Source organism: Sturnira hondurensis, unplaced genomic scaffold (assembly GCF_014824575.4).
Source record: "Sturnira hondurensis isolate 20B ecotype Veracruz unplaced genomic scaffold, ASM1482457v3 Scaffold0022566, whole genome shotgun sequence".
NCBI lineage: Eukaryota > Metazoa > Chordata > Mammalia > Chiroptera > Phyllostomidae > Sturnira > Sturnira hondurensis.
In genome coordinates, this window is record NW_028095197.1 from 1897717 (window position 1) to 1911721 (window position 14005).

Consider the following 14005-nt stretch of genomic DNA (forward strand, 5'->3'; position numbering starts at 1 on the left):
TCAATCATTCCTGAAAATGATGCATGAAATTTCATCACCCTTTACCTTTGTGCATGAATAAAACTTTCCGTAATCAAGTTACAACACTCAATGTAAACAACTAAGTTTTTTTTTAAATCATAAAGATAATGCAGAATTATACTGCAGTAAATATTTTGGAGCTTTTCGAATTGAACTCTTCTTCCTTTGCTTGAAATCATGATATATAATCCTTTTATCTAAGATAAGCAATTTCCAAGTAATTACAAATCTTTGTAGAAAATTATTTGCATAATATTCTATATAGGCAAATAGGTCAATCCACAAATTAACCATTCTCCTATTATTAGACAGCTCATTTCTCCCTTTGGTAGCTATTAGAAATAATAATGTAATGAGAGGCATAACATATGGTTTTGTAAAAACCAAATGAGAAGGTACACAAAACGCAAGCGTCAGGTACACAGGTGGTGGTCAATAAGTAGTAGTGTCCCAGCTCTCTTAATTCTCAGTAAGGCAGGTTCAATATGTCCCTCTTTTCTCACAGTAACACCAGTAATAAACTACTGGTAGGATTAAAACCTAGGTTGATTTCAAGCACCAATATATGCAGATTAACTATACAGGGTCTGGCAGAAGTAAAGCCTGCCCAAGTCTTGTTAGTAGGGTAATAATATGGGTATAATAATTTATAGTTTTAATTTGAAGATTTCACCTAAAATGTCATACGGTGTGCTTGAGTGTGATATTGTTCTGTTATAGAATTATGAGAATAATCTACATTTGTGTTTCTTAACATTAAACCAAGAAATCTTTTCTGGAATCCTTGATATCCTTCATGCCATTCCAAAATAAGTGATTTAACTGTCTAACATACAATCATGTAGCATTTTAGCATATTTTAGGATCTGAAGGGAAGATACTAGATTGAGACATATATCTCCTCGTTGTACTCTTTCAAATCCCCACTAAAACAATAGTAAAGGATTTTTTTTAGCTTTATGAAGATAAAACTTATACACCATACAATTTGCCCAATTTGGGTATACAATTCAATGATTTTTGGTAGATGCACAATGTGTGCAACCATCAACCACCAGTAAATTTGAGGACATTTTCATCTTCTCAAAAAAAAAACAACACCAGTACATATTAGCTATCACCTCCCTTTCCCCGCATCACTTCAAGCCATGAGAAACTACGAATTACTTTGTTTCTATAGATTTGCCTAGTCTGGACATTTCACATAATTGCAATCATATGATATGCAGTTTTTGTGACTGACTTCTTTCACTTAACATAGTACTTTTAAGGTTCATCCACATTGTATGTAGTATGTATCAATATACCATTACTTTTTATGACTAATTAATATTCCATTATATGTATATACATTTTACTTATCCATTCCTGAGTTAATGGGCATTTGGTTGTTTAGACCTTTGGACTACTATAAATAATGCTGCAATAAACATTCATGTACAAGTTTTTACATGCACAAATGTTTTCATTTGGGTATATACACAGATGTGGAATTACTGGGCCATATGATAACTCTTGATTTAACCATTTCAAGAACCACCAGAGTGTTACCCTAAGTGGCTGTACCAGTATACATTCCCATTAGCAGTGTATAGGGTTCCAATCTCTCAATATCACCACCAATACTTGTTATTATTTGACATTCTTATTATATCTATCCAAATGGGTATGAACTGGTTTTAATGTGCAGTCCCCTCATGGTTGATGATGTTAAATATGTTTCTATGTACTTATTTGCATATCTTCTTTGGAGAAGTGTATATGCAGATCTTTTGCCCATTAAAACAATTTTTTTCATTTAAATTATTTTATTGGTGTTCAATTACAGTTGTATTTTCTCCCCACCTCTCTCCCTTGCTTTTACCCTCCCCCTTGGTTTTGTCCATGTATCCTTTATAGCAGTTCCTGAAAACCCTTCTCCCCCTGCCTCCTTCCCCCTCCCCTCTGGCTATTGTTACATTGTTCTTAATTTCAATGACTCTGGTTATATTTTGTTTGCTTTTTTCTTTTGTTGATTACATTCCAGTTAATGGGGAGATCATATGGTATTTGTCCCTTACTGCCTGGCTTACATCACTTAGCATAATGCTCTCCAGTTCCATCTTTGCTGTCACAAAGGGTATAAGCTCCTTTTTCTCTGCTGCAGAGTATTCCATTGTGTAAATGTACCATAGTTTTTTGATTCACTCATTTGCTCATCGGCACTTAGGCTGCTTCCAACACTTGGCTATTGTAAATTGTGCTGCTGTGAACATTGGGGTGCATAGGTTCTTTTGGATTGGTATTTCAGGGATCTTAGGGTATAATACCAGCAACGGAATTGCTGGGTCAAAAAGCAGTTCCATTTTTAGTTTTCTGAGGAAATTCCATACTGTTTTCCACAGTGGCTGCACCAGTCTGCATTCCCACCAACAGTGCACTTGGGTTCCCTTTCCCCCATGTCCTCTCCAACACGTTTGTTGATTTATGTTGGCCATTCTGACTGGTGGGAGGTGATATCTCATTGCGGTTTTAATTTACATCTCTCTGATGGCTAGTGATGCTAGCATCTTTTCCTGTGTCTATGGCCCATATGTACATCCTCCTTGGAAAAGTGTCTATTCAGGTCCTTGGCCCATTTTTTAATTGATTTATCTTCCTGGTGTTGAGTCATATGAGTTCTTTATATGTTTTGGAGATTAAATCCTTGTCTGATATTTCATTGGCAAATACGTTCTCCCATACAGTGGGTTCCCTTTTCATTTTGATCAGTTTCTGTAGTTGTACAGAAACTTTTAATTCTATGTAGTGTCATTTATTTTTTGTTTCTTTTGCCCTAGGAAATGTATCAGCAAAAATGTTGTTATGCAAGATATCTGAAATTTTAATACCTCTGTTTTCCTCTAGAATTTTTATGGTTATCACTATACTTAAGTCTTTGATCCATTTTGAGTTTATTCTGGTGTTTGGTGTCAGCTGATGGTTCTAGTTACATTCTCTTGCAGGTATCAGTCCAGTTTTTCCCAACACTATTTATTAAAGAGACTGTCTTTAATCCACTGTATGGATTAATTCTAATTCCCAGTCAGAGCACATGCCTGGGTTGTGGCCCAGATCTCCAGTTGGGGAATGTGAGAGGCAACTAGTCAATGTCTCTCTCCCTTCCCTTCTCTCTAAAAATAAATAAAATCTTTAAAAAAACTTAAAAAATGCCATCAATTTCTGAGTGTTGATTTTGTATCCCACTACTATGCTGAATTCATTTATTAGGCCAAGTAGTTTTTTGGTGGCGCCTACAGGGTTTTCTATGTGCAACAGCATGTTATTTGCAAATAATTACAGTTTTATTTCCTCCTTTCCAATTGAGATGCGTTTTATTTCTTCTTCTTGTCTGACTGGTGTGGCTAGGACTTCCAGCACCATGTTGATAAGAGTGATGAAAGTGGACATCCCTGTCTCATTTCTGATCTTAAGGTAAGGACTTTTAGTTTTTGCCCACTGAGTATGATGTTGGCTTTCAGTTTTTCATACATGACCTTTATTATGTTGAGGTATGTTCCATCTCTATTTCCATTCCACTGAGAGTTTCCATAATAAATGGGTGCTGGATTTTATCGAATATTTTTCTGCATCTATTGGTAGAATCATGTGATTTCTATCTTTCATTTTGTTCATGTGATGTATCTCATTTATGGGTTTGCAAATATTGTACCTATCCTGCATCCACGGGATAAATCCAACTTGATCATGGTGTTATGATTTTTTTGATGTACTGCTGGATCCAGTTTACTAGTATTTTGTTGAGGGTTTTAGCATCTATGTTCATCAGAGACACTGGCCTAAAGTTTTCTTTCTTTGTTGTGTCTTTACCTGGTTTTGGAATTAGGATAATAATGGCCTCAAAAAAGGAGCTTGGAAGTCTTCCCTCTTCTTGAACTTTCTGGAATATTTTGCTAAGGACAGGTGGGACCCCTGGGACCTGCCGAGGGAGGTGCCATTCAGACTTCAAGGAAGATGATGGGTGTGTTCCCCTGACCCTGCACCACATGTCTAAGTCTGCCCCCACACATCTGACCCTGTCCCAGATTATTCCCCTGTGCCCGGCAGGGCAGCGCCCCAAGTAGAAAAGGAGGCAGGGTCTCCACAGCTTTTGGTTCTGCCAGAAACCCAGAGGGTGTTTCTGTGGCTGTCCTGTGAGGGGTTAAGCGCCACTTTGGCTCCTGGGAAAGTGTATGGAATGGCTGTACCCTAAAGCCAGTCTCTGACACCCCCTTAGGTTGACTATGGGGCTGTTTCCTCAGCAGGTATTAAGACCCAGAATGGAAGAAAAGTAAGAAAAAAAAAAGATTCAGGGTAGAGCAAGCAAGGTTCCAGAAGATAGGGCAAGTGGAATTCCAGAGGAAATGGGAAGCAGGATTCCAGAGGGTTGGGTGAGTGGTTCCCACAGGATGAGGGTAACCGTTTTTCCCCAGGAGGGGCTTACTCTTCTGAAGAAAAATGGCTAAGGCACATTGAGGTCTGTCCCAGCACAGGGAACCCAGTGGCTGTTCCTCCGCATCTCTCCCCAAAGCCTCCCACTCCACGCTCTCCTTAGGAGACTCCAGTCCATGCTGCCCTCCCTTCACCGAGCCCAAGGGGAGTGGCTACAAACGAGAAACCTGTGCTTTGGCCCCTTAGGAAAGACAAAAAAAAATAGTGGCTCCATCTCCGGCGGGCTCCATTTCTCCCCAGCAGACAAAAAACCCCTCAGCCTTTTACCACTGGATGCCATGTGGGCGCCTGATCCCAGCACTTGTGCTCTGTACTAGGAAGCCCAGTCTGGGGTCCAGGATTCACTCCCCTCAGAGTGAAGCTTCCGCAGCTATGCCTTACCTCAGTCTACCGCCATGGGAGCAGTGCTGGTTCCTTTCATGCCCCGACCCTTCCTACCAATCTTGAGGTGGTTTCCACCCGTCCTGTCCTTGGCTAAGAGTCTCCTCTTCAGGCAATTTTCAGTTGTTTATTTCAGGTGGCTGTTCTCCTCTTTATTTCTATTTCCAGTTTGGTTCTGGGAGTCTGTGTAAGAAATATCCTCCTACTCCACCACTATCTTGATCCCCCTATCCCATAATATACCCCCTTCCACTTACTTGTATCCAATAATTTTGCACCGAACAGCTTTATAGAAGATAGCAACTTTAATCTCTAAAAAAACTCCCAGTCCTAATTTAATGGGGTTTTCTTTTTTATAGTGGAAGTTGCTTGCACAGGGAAACAACTGAAAAATGTCACTGCATATTTAATAACTAAGATTAAACATCACATATTTCTCAGTAAATCACAATGTTAAAATAGTCCCAAATAAGTACACAATGTTGTAAATAATCTTTAAAACACTATTTGTTCATTCACTTAATACTTGCATTATTCAACATGTGCTGATGGTAGGCAGAGAAAACAGCCCCTTCCCTTGTAAATTTTTACAGTATGTGGTAGAAAGGATCAAGTCCACAAAAGAACAAGATGGTATGAGATTATAATTATTGATTTAATTTAGAATGGTGAGTCCAATCACCATCTAATTAAATAAATTTAAATAAGAGCCAGCCAGGGAAAAGCTAAGACAACTTGGAGCAATCGGTTAGGTGTGCACTCCACAGATAGTCACTGGAATGAACCCAGGCTCCACTATTTAACAGGTGTATGGATTTGATCATTTTATCAATCTAAATCCATTTTCTTCACTTAAAAAAAGGGACGGTCCTAGCCAGTGTGGCTCAATGGGTTGAGTGCCAGCCTGCAAACTAAAAGGTTGCTGGTTCAATCTGCAGTCAAGGCACATGCCTGGGCTGCAGGCCAGGTCTCCAAACTGGGGGCGTGAGAGAGGTAATCAATTTATGTATCTCTCCCACATTCATGTTTCTCTTTCTCTCGTTCTCCCTTCCCCACTGTCTAAAAAGTAAATAAATAAAATGTTTTTTTTAAAAAGGAATAATAGTACTTTTATCATAAAATTGTGAAGCCTTAAAAAATACATTATGCCTTGATAAGGCTGGAATAAATACTAGCTATTATTTTACTGTCATCAGTAGCCTTTTCAAGGGCCCGGAAGGAAAAAAAGCTAGTGAATGACATTTAGGGGAAAGGAAATACAAACGGCTGAAATGTAGTGAACGAAGGAAAAGAGGTACAGTATGGAGAAAAACATGAAGAATCTATGAACTGTGCTATTTCATTCAATAGTCTAGGCATATGTGGCTATTGAGCACTTAAAATGTGGCTAGTCCAAACTGAGATGTGCTGTAAGTATAAAATACACCCTAGATTTTGAAGACTTAGTATGAAAAAAGTAAAGTGTCTCAGTTTTTTATATCAACTACATGTTGAAATAATTACTGGATTAAATAAAACATATTATTAAAATTACAGAAGCCAAAAGGTAGAAGCAACCCAAGTGACCATCAACAGATAAACAAAATGAGGTATATGCATACAATGGAATATTATTCAGCCTTAAAAAGGAAGGAAATTTTGACAGATGATCACAGAGATGAACCTTCAGAATATACTAAGTGAAAAAAGCCTGTGACAAATGGACAAATACTTTTCATTCCACTATTATGAGATACTTAGAGTAGTCCAATTTGGAGAGACAGAAAGTAAGAATGGCTGCTGCCAGGGGCTGGTAGGAGGGAGATTACTGTTTAATAGGCATGGGGTTTCAGTTTTGCTAGATGATAAGTTCTGGAAATGAACTGTGGCGATGGTTGCACAACCATGTAAATGTACTTAATGCCATTAAACTATACATTTAAAAATGGTTAGGATGGCATATTTTATATGTATTTTACCACAATAAAAAATTTATTTCACCCTGGCTGCTGTGGCTCAGTAGACTGAGCACCGGCCTGCGAACCAAAGTGTCGCTGGTTCAATTCCCAGTCAGGACACGTGCGTGGGTCACTGGGCCAGGTCCCCAGAACGGGGCATGTGAGAGGCAACCACACATTGATGTTTCTTTCCCTCTCTTCTTCTCTCCCTTCCCCTCTGTCTAAAAATAAATACATAAAATCTTTAAAAAATAATTTCACTTCTTTTTAATTTTTTAAGTGGCTATGAACACACTGAAATTACGTATGTGGCTTGCATTATATTTCTACTGGACAGCACTATAATTATTTAAGTCATGGTAAAAATTTTCCAGTATGACAAAATCTGGAATAGTAAGCCTACTGCCCTAAGGCAGAGGTCAGCAAACCTTCTATAGAGGTCTAGACAGTAAATATTTTCAGCTAGTGGCCATATGGTCTGTTCTGAAAGCTGCCATACATAATACATAGATGAATAGGCAGGCAGATTTTTCCCACAATGTTTTGTGCCCCCGCCTTAAGGCATCCACTGTAAAGCAAAAGCTCCTGTGGCTCACACTGTTAAATTTTCGGAAATTTTGTGAGCCAGCTTAATATTAGCAGCTTAAAATCTACCATGGTAAGAGAATTTATACCATGGAAATCAGCAAACACTATAAATCCGTTTTCCCCGAATAACTGGAACATTTACCACCACTACATATTGACTACACATATGTAAAGAATTAATCTCTCTCATCCTGGCTGATGTGGCTCAGTGGATTGAGTATTGGCCTACAAACTGAAAGGTTGCCAGTTCAATTCCCAGCCAGGGCACATGCCTGGGTTGCCGACCAGGACCCTAGTTGGGGGTGTGCAAGAGGCAAATGATCATCTCTTGCACATCAATGTTTCTCTCTTTCTCCTCCTCCCTTCCTCCCACTCTCTCTAAAAAACTAACTAAATAAAATACATTTTAAAAAGAATTAACTTCTCTCCTATGCGTTTAAATTGTATTAGCCATGAACCATCTTTGAGAAAAACAAATACTCATTCAAATCATCTGTGTTTTGTGGTTCAAATGAAGATCCACAGCTAAAAAAGGCAGTTCTAGAAGAATCATGTTTCAGCCAATACAAGTAAGAGTGACTGGCCCTAGCCAGTGTGTCTCAATTGGTTGGGTGTTGTCCTGCAAGGCTAAAGGTCGCAGAGTCGATTCCTGATCAGGGTACATACATGCCTGGGTTGCAGGTTCAATCCCCAACACAATAGACACTTCTTTCCCACATCGATGTTTCTTTCTCCCTCCCTTCCCTTCTCTCTAAAATCAACAAAAGAAAAAAATATTGTTTTGAAGAGTGAATGTCCTGAGGCAGTCAATAGTTGTACTTGGAAAGTGGTGAACTAAGGGAAGAAACGTTTAAAACTAAGCAGAGAGAAGAAGGCAGGAAGTCATGAGACTATGTATATACTGCACAGCAAAATCTCAAAAATTGGTAGTTATTATTAAATGCATGTTATTGTTCATAATGATCTACATTCATTTGTTAATAAATATTCACTGGCCCATACCATATGTTAGCCTCTGGAAACAATGGTGAACAATCACAGATCTTCTCTAGCAGAAAAACAAACATTTATCAAATAATCACATAAATACAGAATATAAATTGTGATGATTTATGACCAAAAATAGGGTGTTGTGAGAAAACACAACTGGGGAATCCCAATATAGTCTGGACAATCAGAAATAGTTCTTTGAGAAAGTAACCTATGCACCGAGATTTAAGGGCTAAATGGAATGAGCAAAGAGTAGGAGGCAATGCAGGTAGCAAGAACAAATTTCACAAGTCCTGAGGCAGGAAAACAATGTATTTGCAAGTCAAGGAACTAAAAAGTCAGCATGGCAAGAGCCAAGTAACAAAGGAAAAAAGGGAATCAGAAAGGAGAGGTATGGTACCACAAAGAGCCTCATAGCAACTTTAAATAGTCTAAGATCAATGGGGAGCCCTTAGTTTTACCTAGAGAATAACGTGATCTGAACATTCTTCAGAGGCTGCTTTAAGAAGGACTGAGGGAGAGCAGCAGAGAAAAGTGGGGAGACTGACCAGTAAGTAGGCTACTATAGTTTCTAGGCAAGAATGGAGTCAATCCTCAATTTTGTAAGTACCGACTTAATCTATTAAATCCTCTACTGCAGCAAATTTTGGTCTCAGGACACCACTCTTACAAACTCAAAACACCAAAAAGTTTTTCTTTATGTAGGCTACAGCTAATGATATATGCTACATTCAAAATTAAAACTGAGAAACCTTTTTAAACATTCTTTTAAAAAATAACTCATATAGATAACACTCTTATCACAAAATGACTAATTTTTCCGAGTGTAAAGAGTAGTGCTGTTTTAAATATCTGCAAATCACTTCAGTCTTGTAATGGAAAACTGATTCACAACTGCTGCAACAGCCCACATCTTACAGCTTCTGGAAAAGCATGCTGTTCATTTTTGAAAATTACACTGGAATACACAAATAACAGCTCTAAATTGTTATGAAATAGTTTTGATCTCATGATCCTCCTAAAAGGGTCTTGGGCACTCCAAACCACATTGAGAACTGTAGCTCGAGTAACAGAAAGCCAAGTTATCAAAATGAGATACCACTTCACAGCAACCAGGAAGGCTGTAACCAAAGACAGACAGTAACAAGTGTTAAGGACAATGTGGAGTAATGGGAATCCTCATGCACCACTGGTGGGAATGTAAAATGGTACAGCTGCTTTGGAAAATAGTTTGACAGCTCCTCAAAAAGTTAAACATACAGGAACTGTATGACCCAGTAATTCTACTCATAGGTATATTCCCACAAAATATGAAAACATATGTCCATAAAAAAACTTTTATGAGTATTCACAGAGGCATCTTTCATAGTGGTCAAAAAAAGTTCAAACAACACAAATATCCATCAACTGACAAATGGAGAAATAAGATACAATATATATTCATACAATGGACTATTATTCAGCAATAAAAAGGAAGTACTGATACATGCCACAACATGGATGAAACCTTAAAAAACATTATGCTATGTATAAGAAAACAGTGACAACTTTTTTCCAAATCTGATGTGTATTTTACACTTGCAGCACATTTTAAATCATTTCAATCATATTTTAAATGTTCACCAGATATAGCTGGTGGTACCGAAGTGGACAATGCAGGCCTAGTTTCACGCTGTAATGTTAAATGATGTTTGTGATAATGACCCTAAAGCACTCCAATTTCCCCTATCAGGAAAGGCTCAAATACAATATTTATACTACTGATGTTATATTACACGTTAATATTTTTCTAAAAGTTTCAAGTGACGAAGATATTTTCCAAACCAGAATACATGTTCCCTGAGTATTTCAGTTAACTATATTTCAAAATTTTACACTATAATCTAGAGTGCTACAAAACCCAAGAACAAAATCCAAGTTAGTCAGAAGTTATATGGGAGCTTCCTTCCAGTCTTTGAACTATTTTAGTCAAACACACTGCCACACAACCCACCCACACCCCCATTCTTCTGGACTTTATCTTGCCAGTCGACACTTGGAAATCCTCAAACTGTTTCCAATAACAGATAATAAAAAGAAAACAGTCACACACACAGAGACTTTGTACCACTTCACATTTATCTATTTTTAAATATACTTACTTACATTATGAAAACCCCTATTAATGAAACCAGCTTGAGAGGGCTCTCTGGAGTGTGTATACCCATGCCTTTCTTCCCCCCTCAGGCTGCATCTTTACTTTTCTCTCCTAAACTCTAAGGGTCCCCACAAGACTTACAACCAAGGGAGCAACTGATAGCAGTAACTTGGCCCAGCTTTACCCCATGCACCTGTCTCCAAGGCCCCCTTTTCTGACTTCTCCATGAGCCAAAGCATCCCAGCCTAGCTCTCTCCTGATATTTTTTTTGTCCTAAGCCTACCTTGTTTCTCTGTCCCTGGCTTTAAATATACTCTCAAAAAATCAATTAATAAATGCATAAATAAGTGGAGTAACAAATCAATGTTTCTTCTTTCCCTCTAAAATCAGTAAGTAAAAAAAACAAGTAAAATACTTTAAGTTAAAGAAAAGTATAAGTTTTCAAGTTTTATTATCAACCTTGAACAAATAACATTTATCACACACTAACTGTATTTACGTATCCTATTTCTGCCTGTTGCTTACATACACTCAAAAAGAAACCAATGGGGAAAAATAACAAAATTAATTACCACCTTACGATTTATTTTACAACTAACCCAAGAGATTTAACATAATTTCATCTAATCAACTACAACATGTTCATATTAAGAAATACTATTTCAGTATAACATTAAGGGAATTTACATTATATAGGAACACTTATTAAAAGAGTTTTTAAGCTGTACAAATCCTAAGCCTCCAATATTATCCTTTTGTAGGTCTCTTGCTTACCCCCTCCTTACGTCCAACACTACCTAAGTACTCTCAGAATCAAATCATTGCCAACTTTTTACCGAACATTTTTATGAGACTCTTAATGTCACTAAATACATTTTAGTAATAAATGTTAACCTGTAGCAAATAATTTAAAGCTATCAAACCATTTAAGAAAACTTCAGTCCCTGGCTGGTGTGGCTCAGTAGATTGAGTGCGTGCCTGCCAACCAAAGGGTCTCAGATCTATTCCCAGCCAGGGACATGGCTGGGTTGTAGGCCAGGCTCCCAGTAGGGGGCACACCAGAAGCAACAAGGCACTTTTCTCCCTCTCACCCCCTCTTTCTAAAAATAAAGTAACAATAAGACAATAGATAATAACAATAAGACAAATAAAATCTTTTTTAAAAGAGAAAAATTTATTTATAAATCATCTGAAATTGCTTTTCTTATTCTTGCACATTTTCCTGTTATGTGCTTCCTTTAACAGAGCCCACAGATAGTTCAACTTGTCTTCAGAGTCTTGGTGTCTTCAGATCCTTGTCTTCAGATTCTTTTTCATCAGAAAAAGTTGCTTCAGAAAGGCCTTGATTTCATCTACTAAAATTTTATTTTGATTACAGAGCAGTAAAATTCAAAATGCCACAGAATTTTTAAACTAATTTCACTATCACAAAAAGTTTTAAAAAATCCTCATAGATACAACATATACTGACCTAAACCAAATTTTCTATTCATACAATACTGAATCTTTCTAATCTCTTACAGTAAAATGCTTAAAACAGCCATAATGGTGGAGATCTGAACTAGAATCCTAAAAAGAATACCTAAGGCCTTCAGAAGTCAGTATGGCTAGTAGAACAGCTAAAACAAAAAAGACTGACTCTATCAACTGTTAGCAGGATGCGGAGCAACAGAAATTCCCATACACTGTTGGGGATTATAAAATGGTACAAATATGGCTTCTTGTAAAACTGAAGACACAATTACCACATGATCCAGTCATTCCACTTGTATAAATATTTAACATGAAAAATAAAAGCATTTGTCAAAAAAAAAAAGACTTGTTCAAGAATGCCCATAGTAACTAACTAAAACAGTCCAGTTGACTAACCTCAACAAGATAGATGATAGACAACTTCTGGGGTACTCATACAATGTAAAGCAACACAGAAATAAAATACATATACAAGAATGAATCTTAAAAACATTATGCTGAGGTGGGGGGGGGGAGCCTTTCCCAATGCCATCATATAAGTTCTAGAAAAGGCAAAACTATCCCATGGTGATGAAGAATCAAAAAAGTGGTTGATGAAGGAGAGAGTGACTGAACTAACTGGAAAAGAGTAGCAGGTAACTTTCTAGTCAATTATTAAGTTCTACTGCTTGATAAGTCTTTAGAGTACAGTTTTGTGGAAACTCGGGATGACAACAGTGCCCATTTCAGTGTTTGTCAACCCTACCTTAAAAGAAAAAAGTTAAAAAAATGAACTCAGATTAATGATACCCACATTGCTGAAGTGCTTTTTAAGGGGCACATATACTGATATTTGAAACTTACTTTGAAATGCATCCAAAAAATAAAATGGACTGATATGATTTATGAGACACAGCAAATAGAGCAAAATCTTAATTGTACATATGAGTATTCATTTCCCAATTCTTTCAACTTACCTTTGTGTTGGAAACTATTAAAATGTTAAGTAAATTTTTCGTAACAAAACTTTGACAAAAAATATAAATATATATGGCCTTGACAGGTATGGCTGGGTTAGTTGGGTGTTCTGCAAAGCAAAAGGTAGCAGACAGATTTCCCGTCAGGGCAAATGTCTGGGTTGTGAGTTTGGTCCCAGGTCGAGGAGCCTGTGAGAGGCAACTATCTCTTTAACATCTATGTTTCTCTCCCTCTTTCCCCCTCCCTTCCCCTTTCTCTAATAAAAATTGTTTAAAAAATATGGTGATTCAGTAGGTGGTAAAAGTTTCTCTAACCTGATGCTGCACACTACTTACAACTTCACAAAACCTACCATCTTTTAAAACTGTATACACCAATACCACAAATCATTTAGCGTCCCTGGGGAACCGTAGGTACACTTCAGAAATTGTTTCCTCCTACTGTTCACACTGTTTGACATCCCCAGAAGTCAATGCAATAGTTATGGAAAACATTCTGGGATGTATTAAGCAATATGCTAAATCAATCTGTTGAATTCTTCAAGATTCCTAATTAACTGTAAAGTTTATATTCCTAATAGATTTTAAGTTGCAAATTATTTGGTAGTATTCTCATTAACTCCAATTGTGCTCTTTTATTAGACTGCAACCACTAATACAGGAATAACACAGCCATCATCCCTCTGAAATTAAACAAAAACCTACCCAATGACTAGTATCTAAGGTATGACAGATTAAAAACGGCAAGTCATCAATCAAAGTCATGAACCTTTCTCCTTAAGCCTAATATTATTGCCTAAGACGTGGCTGAAAACAATTTCTATGACATACTTAATTTTTAAAAAACAAAGAATGAAAAAGACTTCATCATTCAAAACGCATAACTAAATGTACACGTGCCTCTCACCGCAGAATCCACCTTAACCCTCAGGCAGGTAAAACAATAAGCACCCCCCCTTTTTTATTCAGGAGACAGAAATCACAGACTGGGCTAGAGAACCCTCACCCCAGCCCGGAGTCAGACGGTAGGTCCCTTTCCTTTGTGCGGAGCA

The 14005-nt window shown here is 37.5% G+C and overlaps 1 protein-coding gene across 2 annotated transcripts in view; it reads right to left on the bottom strand.

Moving 5' to 3' along the window:
• UBQLN1 (ubiquilin 1) overlaps positions 1–14005 on the bottom strand; it is a 37591-nt gene that overhangs the window by 22775 nt on the left and 811 nt on the right. The gene's annotated exons all lie outside the window — the stretch shown is intronic.